This window comes from Arachis ipaensis, chromosome B08 (genome assembly GCF_000816755.2).
Source record: "Arachis ipaensis cultivar K30076 chromosome B08, Araip1.1, whole genome shotgun sequence".
Classification (NCBI taxonomy): domain Eukaryota; kingdom Viridiplantae; phylum Streptophyta; class Magnoliopsida; order Fabales; family Fabaceae; genus Arachis; species Arachis ipaensis.
The window spans coordinates 61296047-61313078 of record NC_029792.2 but is presented as its reverse complement, the minus strand read 5'-3'; the positions used below and the strand labels follow the sequence as shown (position 1 = coordinate 61313078).

The window sequence follows — 17032 nt, the reverse complement described above, 5'->3', positions numbered from 1 at the left end:
GATGATATTTAATTGTTTAATTATTTTTAATATATTTTTAATTATATAAAGTATTTAAAATATTTTTATTTAATAATTAATAATATATATTATTTCTAAACTTACTTTAAGAATATATATTAAGAATAAGACTAGATATGCTAACATGTGACAGTATTTAAGTGTGTCCAAGTATTTCTAAAGAAGAAGTTTTTATTTTTTATTAAAATACGGTTGGACATAAAAGACACACGTATTTGATGAATTTCGTATCTAAAATGTGTTCTAGACGCGAAAATAACAAATCAAAAAAATATCTGTACTTCATAGCATATATCTCCTACAAATTTTAAAAGAACCACACTCTAGTTAACATTCAAATGGTTACCTTATATTAAATTAAAAAACAGTGCAAAAAGAATGGCAAAGATAGTAAACTTCTATTAGAATTTATAGCAGTTAATGACACTATAAGAAAAAAAATATTGTGGTCACGTTTTTTTCTTGCCATGCTTTAAAAGTATGTCATAAATGGGTCAATGGCCACACTTTTATGTGGGTGGTGATTGATTAGAAATTTGACCATATTTTAGATGTCACACTTAACAAAGTGTGATAATAGAGAAAAACAGTATAATATCCTATCACATAGAGCTTCACCCTATAGCCGTGAAGCAAATGCGATAAAGCATCATGACAGTTTTAAAGCTCCATACATTAGTATATAACTAAGAAATAGTATAACTAGAAGCCCGATGAAAGAAATAAAAGATCAAAGACTATAGAACAGAGATACAAAAAGTGAAGCGTCCACATACGATAACTAAACGAGTTAACACGAGAGGAACAAAAAATATTATATAAAACATTGCAGATAGCTCCAGAATACACAAGGTAATAATTAAAGTAAAAAATCTGTGTGTGTGCGTGTGTGTGTGTGTGTGTGTAATATACAAAAGAGAACTAGTCATAGCCTGCGGAGTTTAGGCCGGCCAGCTCAAACTAAAAAGAACAGAGTTTTGAAATTTAAAACAGTTAATATCCTATCTCTCAAAGTTTCAAGTACAAAAGTCTCTAAGACAACACAATATACAATAATCAAAAGTGAGAGAAATCTACAACAAAATAAACAAAAGACCAAAACTGAGCCATCCTCCGCTCTGTCACTATTTGCGAACTCACCGACATGGGTTGCGACTTGCATCTGAAAAACAACAACATATGGTATGAGAACCAGAGGTTTTCAGTATGGTAATAGTGCCCAATAGATAGGATATAAGGTTTCGGGAAGTCAGAGGCAATCGTAGAACTTCGCATGCATATGATTCAAGATTACAGAATTATAGAAATTAAACCATAAATAGGGCAATCTAACTTAGGGAATTTCTAACTAATACTAATATCGTTGTCTCATAGCCTTCACCAACCTACTTTCCATGGGATCCCATCGCCTCCGCCTGCCAAGCCTCCTCAAACCCAGCAGAACACACAAGTAATGCAAACAAGTAAACCACAAATAATATACATATACAGCAAGTAAAATAAATAGCAAGTAGGCATGTGATCCATTTAGACATAACTGAATTTAAGCTATAGAACAAATAGCAGGTAGGCATGTTATTCATTTAGGCATAATTGAAGTTAAGCAAAGCAAACAAGCATATAGAAGATGCATACGATGAATACCTGTCTTATTGGTGGTGATATCACTTGTCGGTTTAACTACCGACCCGACACATCCTTTCGAATATAGCCTTTCTACCATGCCCAGGGATATAGTGCCCTGCTCACCTTGTGAACCCAGGGATATAGTGCCTTACTTACTGTTAATCTGGGATATAGTGCCTAACTCACTTTCATGCGCATCCCAGGGTATAGTCCCCTGCTCACCTTTAACCCAAGGATATTGTGCTTGGCTCATCCTTGTGGGAGAGAAGGTTATGCGAGCGTAATACTATGTCAGCCCTCACATCTTAACGTAGGCAGGAGACTGCCACAGTCCCAACACTGGCACCGTTACCTTGACAAGCAAGATTAAACTACCATCCTTGCTAGGCGCCTAGCGATTTACCAATCAACGCATATCATAATAATTAGGGGTGGGCATGGTTTGGATTTTTATAAATCCAAACTGGATCCATTTCAGAACCATTTTTATGGTTCATAAAACCAAACCAAAACTGGATTGAAGAGAGAAATCGGTTCTAAACCGGTTTGAAAAAATAAAAACCGATTTTAAACCGGTTTTAGAATTTAAATCCGGTTTTATTTATAAATCGGTTTTAAATCCAGTTTTACGTATAAAACCGGTTTTAAATCCAATTTTACATATAAAACCGGTTTTAAATTCGGTTTTTTTAAATCCAAATCTAAAATCCGATTTTTTTTTAAATCCAAATCTAAAATCCGGTTTTTTTTATAAAATCCAGTTTTAAAACCAGATGTTTTAACCAAAAATTCAGTTTTAAAACCAATTTTTGAAAATCCAGTTTTAAAATCAGTTTCTTTAAACAAAAATCCAATTTTAAAACTAGTTTTTAAAAATCCAATTTTAAAAATAATGTGCACTAGGTATCAATATACTAATATAGACATGCAACAAAGAAACGGATAGTAATTTTCTTTGCAACCTATTGGTTAATCCAATAAGGCAACTCAATTTAAAATATTTCTATTTCTCCCTAAACATTTCCTTATTAACATGAATTTGCACGTCAAGTAGTTATTGTCACCACATTGCAGATCAACAACATTAAGACTGTTTATTAAGTAAGCCATGCAAAGCAAACTTGAGCAGTAGCATAAAAGTGAAGATTGGATCAAAACAAGAGAAAAAATTGGATATGATAGAATACAGGATATAGTAGCGAATGTCAGAATGAAAATTACAAAACTTGCATTAACCACATACTTGGTGCTCTGTTTTGGAACCATCAAAGGGCACTTCAAGCCAGTGCCTCAAATTTCTTAGTCTTTCTTCCTACAAAAGGAATAAATAACAAAGAACAATAAGCAACAGGTTACATAACAAATAATATATAAACTACAAACAATAGATAAAATTCTACAAAATGCAATAAGATGTCATTCTTCAACATATACTAATATAAAAGATAGGCACACTCCAAAAATAAGACAGTGAAGGAATCAAAATACTGATGAATTATAAGTTTGAATATATTTATTAAGGCTTGCTTTTATCATGTGATAAATTTACATTAATATTTCAACAAAATACACATAATCAGTTCTAAATAAACATCCACTGCCTGCCTACGTCTTTACAAACAATACCTCAGACATTCAAGACACTGAGTCGCAATATCAAACTAACTCCAGTGATGAGACCATACAAGCATATACAATGACAATCTTTTCATATTAGATTGAGTCGGCTACATATACAATGACAAAATTGTGCTATCTTAATTATCCTGAAGCTTCTTCACTTACTGAACCTCCTAATTGATGTGCACCCTTTAGTTCTCAAATGACAATAGTCGGCTAAGTTGGGGTTGGTGGGCATTGATTCAAAAGGCATGATAAAAAAAAGTCTGTTAAATTCATAGCTTATCAATTGAATTTTCACCTAGGATTCCAAAATATGTGGGGTTTAGAGAGAATATTCAAAAGCAAAAGCATTTGAATCTTTTTGCCAAGGGATCAAGGTCTTAATCACTTGATTTACAAAACAATAAGTACATGATAATTCAAAATACAATAACACTACACATACCTGCAGAGAGCTAAGAGAAAGAGGATGCATCCTATTGTTTGGCACATTTAGAGCAGTAGAAGGTAAAGATAGAATACGCCCGATAAGTGATCCAGATCCTAGTACAATGTTAGCTACAAATGCAATATGAATAATTAGTCACAGATCACTAAATCATTTGTGCACTAGAAAAGCTAATTTTTACAGAAAGCATGCATACAACCGAATGTCTACTATTTTCATAGTAAAGCTTCATATGTTTTCCCCAAGCACTAAAATGGGGCTATTAGAAATATAAAAAGATAAATCATCATAATCCTATAAAAATAGGAAAATAAAAAAATAATAAAGAAAACCATAGAAAAGTGGCATTAACACAAACACTTGATATGCATAACAGCATAAGCAATCAAACCTTGTTCAGTTTTTCAAATTGATGGAATGGAACAGAACAGAAAAGAACATGGAAGCACCTTTGGCAATTTCAACTATATCATCACAAATGTAGTAAATCCCTATCTAACACTCAATTCATTTTCTCAGATGATAGATTCACTCTGTGGTTCTTCTCTGTTGCTTCACAACATTTCAATCTACCAAATTAATTACTTAATGGTAAACCTATCTAGCCTTGAGGGTACCCAGAGAACGGAGAAGAACAGAGCTGGGTCATGGCGAGAAAAGGCGGACGGCGCCTTGAGGGTACCCAGAGAACGGAGAAGAACAGAGCTGGGTCACGGCGAGAAAAGGCGGACGGCGAAACCGTGGATGGCGGAACAGAGCAGTGACGCGACGCGCTTGTGGTGGTGGTGGCAGCTACGAAACTGCAGCGCCAGTTGCCTGCTCCGGTGCGGCGGTGCCGGCTGCGGGCGAAGGAGAAAAGGATTTGTGCTAGTTAAAACTGGTTCACCAAATCAGAAATGAAGAATTACGGTGTTTTTGAGATTTGGATTTTAATCTAGATCTAGATCTGGATTCAGATTTAAAACCATTTAAATGGATTGGATTTAAAATCAAATTATAAAATAAATTTGGTTTGGTTTGGATTTTTTTTGGTTTAAAACTGGTTTTTTTCAATGGTTTGGTTTGGATTTGGTTTAAAATCCAAATTTTGGATTTTTTTGCCCACCCCTAATAACAATCATTTAGTGATCACTGCTTATATTCAACATTTTCATCACGCTTCACTTTCTCAACTCATCATAATAAATCTCATTTTCTCAAAATCTTTCAAGTTCATACACCATTTAATTAGGATATTGCTCAACCTTATTCATCTTCTCAATTTCTCATCAATGAACTACTCCACAACTCAATTCTCAATAATTTCATCCATAAACCTTCTAAAACCTAAGTCACTGGCTCTAAACTCATAACCAAATAACCTTTTTAAATCACCCAAAGCCCTCTCACTCATTCCAAAGCCTAATCTTTAGCTAAGGGATCTTAAACAATAATTAAAAAGGTTTTAAAGGTTAGAGGAGTGCTTAAAATACACAAAAATCACATTTTTCAGCAAAACAGGGTCATGCGTACCATGCACAATCCTGCGTAAGCATGGGTGTCATTTTGACAAAGTCGCATATGCGTGCATTGTCCGCATACGCGAGAGTTTGAAACAGAAAGGGTTACCGCGTACCCATGCCAATGACCGCGTACGCAGGAGGGTAAGAATGGCAATCTCGTGTACGCATTCCAGGGTGGCAAACGCAGGAGTGTTTGGCCGAGGACAATGCTCGCGTACGCATGCCCTATTCCGCGTACGCATACCACCCAATTTTCATAAAAAGTTGTTTTGCTGCAGAATTCAGATTTTTGCAACAAATTTCAAACACGCATAAATTTTTCGTTTTAAATCTTTTTTCATCCGTCAAAAATAAGGTTTTACCAAAGTTATTAAAAGCCTCTAGTTTTCAAAATCCTCAAACCAAAACCAAACTAACTATACCCAAAACAATATATAAAGTATAAACAGTCCTTAATCCTTTTCCAGTCATTCAAATGCTTAATTTTTCAAATTGTCACTTTCTCTACTCATTTGATGAAAACCTAAAGTCCACAATTTTCATCAATCCTCATCAATACCAATACCAATATCAACATAATCATCAACAAACACCATCAACCATTAACCATATCCATCATAATCATTATTCATCTATTCATCATCATCAAAACTTATAATTATTTTTAATTGTCATCAACATCAATAATCATCTTAACTCTACATCAACATCAACAATCAATTTCAATCTCAAAAATCATCATTATACACCACATTTCATTTACATACCACATCAAATCTTCCTTCAATTAATCACACATATTACATGCATTCAAACCACCAAATCACACGATTCAAATCTATCTTAAGGTTCACTAGTCTAAGTTGCCCACAACATTACATATTAACTAAAGAAAATCGAAACCATACCTTGGCTATTTCCCACACAAGCTTAAAACACCAAAAATGCCCTTTCCATACAAGCTTTCAAGCCTCCAACAAGCAATTAAACACAGCCACAACTTGAGCTCAATCTCCAAGCATTCCAATCATTAATTCCACTCCACACAACATTAATTCAAGCTAGCTATCATACAAATTACCATAAATCAAGCCTAGGGTTCACAAATATGACAATTCACAAGGGTATAGAGTATTCTTTCTTTACCCACTATGGATTGGGATAATACTCAATAATTCTCCACTATTAGATGGTACCTAAACAACCAAAATCATAAAATCCACTCAATTACCAAACCAGAAATGCAAAAAATGTATAGGGCAGAGAATTGGAGTATGGATTTTGAGTTCTAACCAACTTTGTTTAGATGAAATTGAAGAGCTCGGCAAGAGCTTCACGTGGCCATAAATGGCATGCGAATCCGAGTTCTATAGCTCAAGATATGAACCAAGGAAGGTGATGATGAATAGTGACAATGGGGTCCTGTTCTCCCTTCTACTCAAGAGCCGTAACCCTCACTTGTGTGTCAAATGAGGCTGAATGGTCTCTATGGTGCTTATATATGTTGGGCATGGGTCCAACTTAGGTCCGGTCCAACCGGTTAGCGTTTTAGGCTCGTTTGGCCCAACTTTGGGCCAAAACCTTTAGAATAAGTGACCGATTTTCGATTCTAAATATTTTTCTAAGTTTTTCTATAGTTTTATTTTCTCACTCATAATACCGGATAAACATAAGCCAGTACTACCGGCTAGATCACTAGGACGCATTTTTACGTAAATTTTTCATAGAAAGTTACATTTTCCTGCTCGAAAAAATCTACTGAATCCAAATCTCACCTTCAAATTTTGTAATTAACATCTCTAAATTTTTGAACCTATTCCGGACAATTAAATTATTATTATTATTTTATTTTATCTTAGTGGTTAATAAATTCTGATTCTTACATTCTCTCCTTCTCATTAGGAATTTTGTCCCCAAAATTCAAATCGTCTATAAACAAACGATGGTAGTTCATCTCCATCTCAGATTCGAGCTTCTACGCGCTCTCGTCCACTCCGACTTGACACTAAGTGACCTTAATCAGTGGAACTTCCTTTACGCGACATCTATTGACACCAATTTGGAGCCTAATCAAAGTTGGTTCTCTTTCTCTCCAACTCCTAATTCCTCAATTTTTCGCTAGCCTTTAAAATAAAACATGTCTATATCCTCGAAACTCTTCCCTCCACAAAGTATTCTACTACTAACATTATCAACTTAATCAAGTCGTCACAGTATCTTATCCATCATAGTTCTACCATGTCGATGCTTCCACACGCTTTCCACTGCGTCACTCTGATCGTTTGTCATTAAGAATCCGAATTACTTAGCTACATCCACCAGAATTTTTCTTTTCCATTGGTTCCTCCAACAACTCTAAGTTTTGCCAGCCCTAATGGTGACATTCCATAAGATAAAACTAAGCTAAAATTTATTCCTACCAACATTCTATACCAATTTTATACGCTTACCTCTTATAAGAGGATCCGACTCTGTTGCCTCACTCGCATCCAGAGCAAACACACGGCTTGGTTGCTTTTTTTGACCCGTAGTTTGGTTTCTCCCATGACAGCAGTCCTTGACAATGTGTCCAGACAGACCTTAAGTATAGCATATACCACTTCTCCTCGCCTGGTAAAACTGGGCAATATTATTCCTCCTGAATTTCCCTTGACCTTAAGGATGCTGAGGGGCATCTCCATCCCTTCTGAAGTTTTGTCCCCTCGGTGGAAAATACTCTCCACGACTTCAATTATTGGTACCATCATGGTTATCTCTCGCCACAGCTATTTTCTTGGCACAATCCTCTACAACCCATGCCTTGTTCACTAGTTCCGAGAACCTCCTTATCTCTAACGGAGTCACAGCAGTCATAATATTATCCTTGAGCCCTCTTTAGTATTTGATGCATTGCCAACCTTCATAGGTCTTAGGAGCACCCTGACAAATCCTCCAAAACCTGCAAAGATCCTCGAACTTACTCTGCTAGAATCATAAACCCTTACATCAGCTGCATGAGCTCCAATGCCTTTGCCTCCTTCATTGACTCATGAAAGTATTTCTTATAGAAGGTAGTCTGAAATAGCTCCCACGGAATGTGTACATTCTGTAGTTACAGCAGTCGGCACTTGATGAACGTAAATATCCTTATGCCGGTTAGAAACTAGTGATGAATCCGATCGTGAGTATAGTCTAACCAACACACGAATACCGCATCAAACAAGTCTAAAATCTATGACCGAGAGTGTTGATCCTGGGTCGTTCTCCCTAAGAATTGCTTTAGAATGTGCATCATCGATTAGGAAAGCTTTTGTGGTTTTGAGAATTGGTGCAAGAATTCAAACTAGCAAGACAATCAACAATTACTTGGAATAAAAGCCTTGGCCAAGGGTAAGCATTGGAAGTTCCATCATTATAGTTTTCTTCAATTGTGATAGGAGTTGATTGTTGCTTCACTTAGTTAACCTCCTAACAATGGAGAAAAGTCAAGTGAAATTAACTAACTTGAGTCACAAGTCCTAGTCTCACCCTAGAAAGTCTAGCTTTAGTGCACTCTAAGTCAATTAGCAATTCTCAATTCATAATCTACAATTGATATCCACTATTCAAGTATCTCCAATAACTCAATCTCTAAGCCAAGTAAGGGAAATCTACTCCATAGCTAAGGTTGTCATTATCACAAACAATTGGTAGGAAATTATAGAAAACATAATGTAATTGAGAGAAGAGAATTGAATCTAAGCTATCTAATCCAAACAATCATCAGCAATTATACAATTGAATAAAACCTCAATTCATTAATCCAAATTCAAAGTAGCAAAATGAACCAAATCTAGATCTAAGGAATTGAATCAAAAGAACATCAATTAAGAGTAGAAGAAGAGTAGATCTACAATTGTAGCAAGACAAAAAGTCAATTATCAATGGATCTCACCAAGAATTCCAAGGAAACTTGCAATGGAAGATGAAAACCTAGAGAGAAGTTGGAGCTTCTCTCTCTAGAAGTAAAATGTAACTAACTTTTCCCAAAAAATCTAGAATTATCATTAATTGTCCTAACACTCCTAATCCTTGGTCTTCTTAAGCTTTTTCCTCCAAAATCTGCTCCAAAACAGGGCCTGGGAACCCTCTGAAATCGCTGGGCACGTGTTTCATTTAAAAAATCATGTGCGCACATCGACGCGTACGTGCACTGCGCGCGCACGCGTCCCTAGTTCCTTTGCGATATTGCGCGCATGCATAAGGTGCACGCGGGCGTCATAAGGGATATGGCCCAGCCATATAGGCGCGCCGGCTCCTCACTCGGCTCCACTGCGCTGGCTCTGGATGAACGCATCCACGCGTATGCGCACGGTGCGCGTGCGTGTGCAAATTCAATTCTTTGATTTTGCTTCATGCTCCTTCCATTTATGCATGCTTCCTTCATTCCTCTTACCCATTTTTGCCCTGTAACTTCTGAAATCACTCAACAAACGAATCAAGGCATCTAATGGTAATTGAGGAGGATTACAATGTATCAATTTTGTTGCAAAAGAAGCACAATTTTATCTATGAGGAAAAACGGGAAAGAGACACAAAATCATGCAGTTTTATATGAATAAGTGTGGAAGATCATTGATAAAACCCTTAGATTCTATGCATGATAAACCTTGAAAACGGGGTTTATCAACCTCCCCACGCTTAAAGTCTAGCATGTCCTCATGCTAAGGGAAAGCAAAAGATCAAAGGACTACAAGGGCGTAGGACTAATGTGATGCGATCTACCTACATGAATGCAACTAGGGTGTATGCTACTATCTACTTGGCCAAGAGTAATTCCATCTTTCTGGAAAACACATATGTATATGCACATAGGGCAAGATGATGGACAATGTATGAACTCTACCAATTCTAGTCATCAAAGTGAAACATGCATAACCTCTATGAAGAATGCTCGCGAGAGCCGGGAATAAGGAGTTGAGCTTCGAACCCTCACCAGAGGTGTTTGCACTCTAGTCGCTCAAGTGTGCGGGGTCGATTCTCTCAATTCTCCCCTAATCATGCTTTCTTAGATTTGTTTTTCTTCTAACAATCAACATATATTTCATGCATGCACACAAGTATCATAAGGTCTTTTCCTTGGGTTGTAATGGGGCTAGGGTCAAGGTAGGATGCATATATGGTTAAGTGAGCTTGAAATTTGAATCTTTGATAAGCTTAAACTTCCCACCTAACCTATGACATCCTATATAATTAAGTTCTAACCTAACTACCCATTTTTCACTTTTAACATACTCATGCATTTTCTTTTCATTTCACAACTCATATGCATTGATTTTATTGGGCTTCGCTTTGCTTTGGGGCATTTTGTCCCCTTTTTATTTCTTTTCTTTTTCTTTTTCTTTTTTTTTCTTTTTCTTTCTTTTTTTATTTTTTTTTCTTTTCCATATTTTTTTTCTTTCTCTTTTGTCTTTCTCATTTTTTTTATATACAAGAACATCATTGCATAAGGTCTATACATTTAATCAATACATGAGCATGTACCCAATTCCCAATATTTACGACAAAATACAAAACTACCCTTTTATTCACCCAATGTCCCAAGTTTTTCCACACTTGAATGATACACACTCACTAGCCTAAGCCAATCAAAGACCAAATTAAGGACATTTATTGTTTTTCACTTTACGGCTTGTAATGTGCTAAAATTAAGAACAAAGTGGGTTAATCGTAGGCTCAAAATGGCTAACAAAGGAAGATAAAAAGTAAGGCTCTTTGGGTAAGTGAGCTAAATGAAATGATGGCCTCAATCATATAAATTCATGAATACACAAAATAATAGACATAAAGAATCAAACAAATCAAAGATTACAATCATAGAAAGAGAACTATGCACACAAGAAGGGAAAATAAGTGGTTATAAGATGTAACCACACCATTAGGCTCAAAACTCGCTTGCTTGTGGTCTTGGCTCAAATCCCATGTTCCAAAATACATTCTTCAAACAAGTTAAGCATCAAAAGATTTTCAAATTTTAAGATTGGTAGGGTCGCCCAAAAATTCTAGTTTTCTAGAATAGAAGTCATTGCTCTAACCAAGTGGGTTTATTAAGAGATACTAATATGCAAAAGATGCCAAAAATGAAAGACCTAATATGCAATCTACTAACCTAATATGCGATCTACTCTAGTTCAAGTAAAGAGGTTCAAGGAGTTTATTCGGGTGTTACCTACGAAGACCGGTCGGCCGACCGACCTCCCCACACTTAGAAGTTGGCACGGTCCTCCGTGCCTTGAGTGAGACGGAGTGGTGGTTCGACTTCCGAGTGTCCATCCTCTTCATCATTATCGCTTACCTTATTATCGGTGTCGGTGGAGGTGGAAATCTCCGGTTCTTCCATAGGTGGTGCTAGGCAACTTAGAAGCTTCTTGACAAAAGTGTATCGGCGTCGGTTACGCCGCTCATAACAGTCAAGCTTCTTGTGGAGTTCCTCAATACGTTGCATAGGTGATTTTTGTGGTGCGGAAGATGTGGAGGGAATGCTCGTGGGGACGGTTAGGGGAGGCTCTTCGGTGTCCGTCGGAGGATAAAGATATCTCCCGGATGGAACGACATCACCATCCACCGGTATGATGGCCCTTTTATCCTTGGTCTCCCAGGGAGCACTGGCTGCGGCGACTAAGTCAGTCACTAGGGCGGGAAAAGGTAGATTCCCCGTAGTGTGGATGCGGCCCATAGATTGGCAGATGAGACGGGGAATATGCACCGATCTCTCTGTGAGGACACACCAAACCAACAAAGCTAATTCGGCACTGATAGAGGAGCCATGGGTGCTGGGGAGCACATTGTGGGCTAGAAATTGGGCCTATGCTTGAGCCTCCCTGGTGAGAAAACGTTCGGTGATGCCCTTGGGCTGGGACCTCATCCTTCCTCAAATCCAGAATGATTCGGGTATGGCAATGACCTTGAGGATGAAATCCCAATCAAACGCATATTGGCACCGTGCTGACAAAATCTCTTGATAAGCATCTGATAAACCGTTATTTTATGGTTTATATTGTGCTTAATTGTGTGGTTTTATCAAATCTTTACCCACTTATTCATATGATTAGCATGCATTTACAATTCCTTCCTAAAAATACTTCATGGTTGAAAACTTACTTCCTAGAGACTTTTAATTTTGTAATTTAATTCTCCTTTATTCCATTCGATGCCGTGATCTGTGTGTTAAGTGTATCAGGCTTTATAGGGCATTGAATGACTTCGAGATTAGAAAGGAAGCTTGCAAAAATGGAAGGAACACAAGAAATTGAGGAGATGACCAGCGAGAAGTGATGCGGATGCATGGCTCACGCGACCGCGCGAAAAAGAGGAAATTACAGTGACGCGTTCGCATGCCTGACGAGAATGTGTGAATTGGAAGCTACACAAGTGACGCGAAGGTGTGGAGAACACGCACGCGTGGAAAAGTAAAACGCTAGATGACGCGAACGCGTGACTGACGCGACCACGTGACGTGCGCGATCTGCAGAATCTGCAGAATTCGCTGGGGGCGATTTTGGACCCTGTTTTGACCCAGTTTTCGGCCCAGAAAAGCAGATTAGAGCCAGAGAACATGCAGAGACCAGAGGACAACATTCATTCCGCATAATTTTAGTTTTAGATCTGGTTTTACTTCTCCTCTAGGTTTTCTCTCTATACATTCATAGTTCTTAGGATTTTGATTTTATTGCTTTTTGGATTGGGATATTGAGAAGAGTTATTACCTCCGTCAAGACTTCGTCATTCTAGTTTGTTTCCTTACTTGTCACTTACTCTTCCATCTCCTTTATTTACTCAGAGTTACTCTTGGATTATTTTTAGAATTTATTAATACAAGAACTATTTCTATTTTAATTGATCCTTTTGATTATTATTTATTACGTCTTTCAATATTTCCCTTTCTTATTTCGTGGATTTTACAATCATAATGAGCGAGTAGTTCCATAACTTGATTGGGAGTTGATTGACAGGAAGACCTTGAGTTGGATGCTCAAGAGTAAAATTATAGTTGGGTTTCGCATTGGGTCGCCCTCTAATCATTGACACTAGTCCTTCCCAAGGGAGAGGATTAGAACTTGTGAATAGAAATTGACTTCCAACTTGCTTAACTTTCCTTTACCTGGTAAAGGATAATTGAGCAGACAACCTTTAATTATCACTTTTACTTTAAGAGAACTCCATCAAGGATAGGGCTTCCAACTAATCTACTCCCGGTCAAGGTTTTTATTTAAATTACATAAATTCTCTGATTTAATTTCCTGTTTATCAACTCAATCCATTTTTAGAAAATATCTGATTAATAAAATAGCACATCTTCCTGCAACTCGTTGGGAGACGACCTGGGATTCATACTCCCAGTATTTTAATTTTAATTTTGTGACAACCCCTTCTAAATTGATAAGTGGATTTTTGGTTGGTTAAGAAATGTACTTGCAACGTATCTCTTATAACAATTTGTTAACTCGCCAATTTCTGCCACGTCAATTTTTGGTGCCGTTGCGGGGGAGTTGCAATAGAGTGCTAAGTTATTGATTGGAATTTATTTATTTGCATTTTATTTTATTTTTGTTACTATGAGCTGCATGTTTCTTTCGTTAAATGACGCGTTCACTTCCTGATCCAAGCTTGCCAGTATTTGATCATGAGATTGAAAGAACTATTTCGCGTATAAGGCAAGCTCAGCGTCGGTTAGTCCTCTCTGAGGGCGGATCTGAAACGTCACTTGAGGAAGAAACAAGCCCCCGTTCTACTGATTCGGTTGATTTACGCGCAGGTGACATGGCAGCACCTAGAAGAGTTACTATCCAGGAGGCTGGAGCCCCTGATTTTATAATGCAACCGTTTCAAGTGCATCACCCAGCAGTGGCTACAGATTTTGAAATAAAGATTGCACTGCTCAACTTAATGCCTAAGTTTCATGGCTTACCTGCTCAAGAGCCTATCAAGCACCCGAGGGATTTCCAAGCAGCCTGTTCTACTGTCAGGTGCGATGGTGCAGATGAAACTGCTATTTTGTTAAAAGCTTTCCCATTCTCTCTTGAGGAAAAGACGAGAGAGTGGTACTACACTCAACCCACAGCAACTGTTTTTGACTGGGATACACTCAGAAGAGAATTTTTGGAAAAATTCTTTCCAGCTAAAGTTACTGATAAACTAAGGAAAGACATTTCCATGATTGTCCAGGACGAGTCCGAGACTCTCTATGAATACTGGGAGCGCTTCAACAACCTTCTGGAAGCATGTCCCCACCATATGATTGACAAGATAGTGTTGCTCGGCTACGTCACACAGGGCATAAGGCCCCAAGATAAGACCACATTGGAAAGTGCTAGCAATGGGTCTATGAAAAAGTACAAGACCACTGATGAGGCATGGCAATTGATCAGCGACTTGGCTGAGTCTACAAGGAATCACAAGCAGAAACAAGGTCGTTCAAAATCTGTTGCAGAGGTATCTTCTAGCAAGGAAACTACTACTCTGACTCAGAGTATATGTGAAATGACTAACTTACTGAAGCAGATACAGTTGGGTCAATAACAAGCGCAGCAGAGCCAACAGTTAGTTCCACAGAGAGTGTGCGGGATCTGTGTTGATTATAGCCATTATACTGATGAATGTCCGCAGCTCCAGCAGGAAGACAACACTGTGGTAGCCACTCATAACTTTTATGACCGCCCCAACCAAGGATACAATCAAGGAGGCAGCTACAACCATGGGTGGCAGGACAATTCTAATCAAGGTTGGAGAGACAATTCTAACCAGAATTGGAGGGACAACAATAACAGAGGAGGCAAAGACAATCAAGGAAATCAGAGGTGGAATAATAACAACAACAGGCAGCAGAACCAGAACCATCCTTACAGAGCACCTCACTTGAGGCAATCCTAAGGACTACAACACAACCAACAGCAGACCTCTCAGATCACTTATCCTTCTTTGTCTTCTAATGATGAGTTACTACAGTCTATTGATTGGAGACAGCAGGCCATGGAAAATAACCTTACTTTAACTCTAAATGGTCTGAACTCTACCTTGCAAGCTCTTATATCTCAAATTGGATCACTAAATAACTCCAACAACCAGCCTTTGAGCTCCAGTGGAATCCCCTCTCAACCATTTCCCAATCCAAAGGGTGGCATCAATGCCATCACCCTGAGGTTTGGAACTACACTGCAAGAGAGAAATCAAGAGGAGCCAAACCCACTGGAACACGCCTCAGCTGAAGAGGTGGTGGAAGTAGAGGATGCCGAAGAGGAAGAGGACATACAAGACATGGTTGAAGGAGAAGAAGCTCAACCACAAAAAGAAGTACCAAAGGATGCAGGCGTTGTACAAAACGTCCTTCCTATTCCATTTCCACAAATTGTAAGGAAGCCCAGGAAGCAGATGGAACTTGACCCCAAAATGGTAGAGATATTCAAAAAGGTTGAGGTAACTGTCCCCCTTTTGATGTTATTCAGCAGGTACCTAAATATGCAAAGTTTCTAAAAGATTTATGTATACATAAAGACAAAATTAATGAATTAGAAACTATTCATTTAGGGAGTTCTATATCTGCTTTAATGGGAGGTATACCTGAAAAGTGTAGTGATCCAGGTCCATGTATGGTTAATTGTACTATTGGTGGTGTGATATTTTCTGACTGCATGTGTGATTTAGAAGAATGTGTTAGTATAATGTCTTTGTCTATATATGATACTTTGAGGCTTCCTCCCTTAAAAAGGTCGGCAGCTCATTTTGTGTTAGCAGATAAAAGCATTATTACAGTGGTTGGAGTTGCTGAAGATGTATTAATGAGCATTAAGGGACTCACATTTCCCATTGACTTCTACATTCTGGAAATGCCCCCTAATGACTCAGGAAGGCCATCATCAATCCTGCTTGGAAGACCATTCCTGAAGACTTCAAAGTTCAAGTTGGATGCATTTTCCGGAACTTACTCTTTTGAAATAGATGGCAGAATAGTGAAATTCAGTTTAAATGGGGCTCTGAAGCACCCTCCGGATGACCTTTCTATCTCCCAGTGTGACATCATAGATGAAACTGTGGCTGAAGTTCACCAGGAGGAATTAGAAGAGAAGTACATAGGACAAGGTCCAAGTGTGGGGACACTCTTGGAGGACAATGATGGCACTTTGCCATTATCACCAGCCCCAAATAATCCAGAGCCTAACTATGAGCAGAAATTGGAATTAAAGCCCCTCCCTCCACACCTCAAGTATGCTTACCTTGAGGACAAGTAGAGATTTCCAGTAATCATTACAAGGGAACTCACTCCCTAACAAGAAGAACAGCTACTCAATGTGCTGAGGAAACACAAGAAAGCAATTGGATGGAGCCTGGCAGATATAGTAGGCATCAACCGTCAAATTTGTGAGCACAGAATATTCCTAGAAGAGGGAGAATAGCCTGTCCGTCAACCTCAGAGAAGACTGAATCTCACCATCTTAGAAGTTGTCAAGAAAGAAGTGACCAGGCTACTTGAAGCAGATATCATTTATCCCATCTCAGATAGCGAATGGGTCAGTCCAGTACAAGTGGTGCCTAAGAAGTCTGGAATCACAACAGTAAGAAATGAGCATGGAGAGCTTCTGATGACTAGAGTGCAAAATTCATGGAGGGTTTGTATTGACTATAGGCGTCTTAACCAAGCCACTCGCAAGGATCATTACCCCTTGCCATTCATTAATCAAATGCTTGATCGCCTGTCAGGTAAATCCCATTATTACTTTTTAGATGGTTATACAGGCTATTTTCAAATCCATATAGCTCCTAAAGATCAGGAAAAGACTACTTTTACATGTCCTTTTGG

At 38.1% G+C, this 17032-nt stretch overlaps 1 long non-coding RNA gene across 1 annotated transcript in view; it reads right to left on the bottom strand.

Moving 5' to 3' along the window:
* LOC110265527 overlaps positions 1-3836 on the bottom strand; it is an 18315-nt gene extending 14479 nt beyond the window's left edge. The window contains exons 1-2 of the long non-coding RNA XR_002351672.1: positions 3716-3836; positions 2887-2959 (exon numbers count right to left, since the gene is read on the bottom strand). This is a non-coding gene — a long non-coding RNA (uncharacterized LOC110265527). The remainder of the gene's footprint in view (positions 1-2886; positions 2960-3715) is intronic.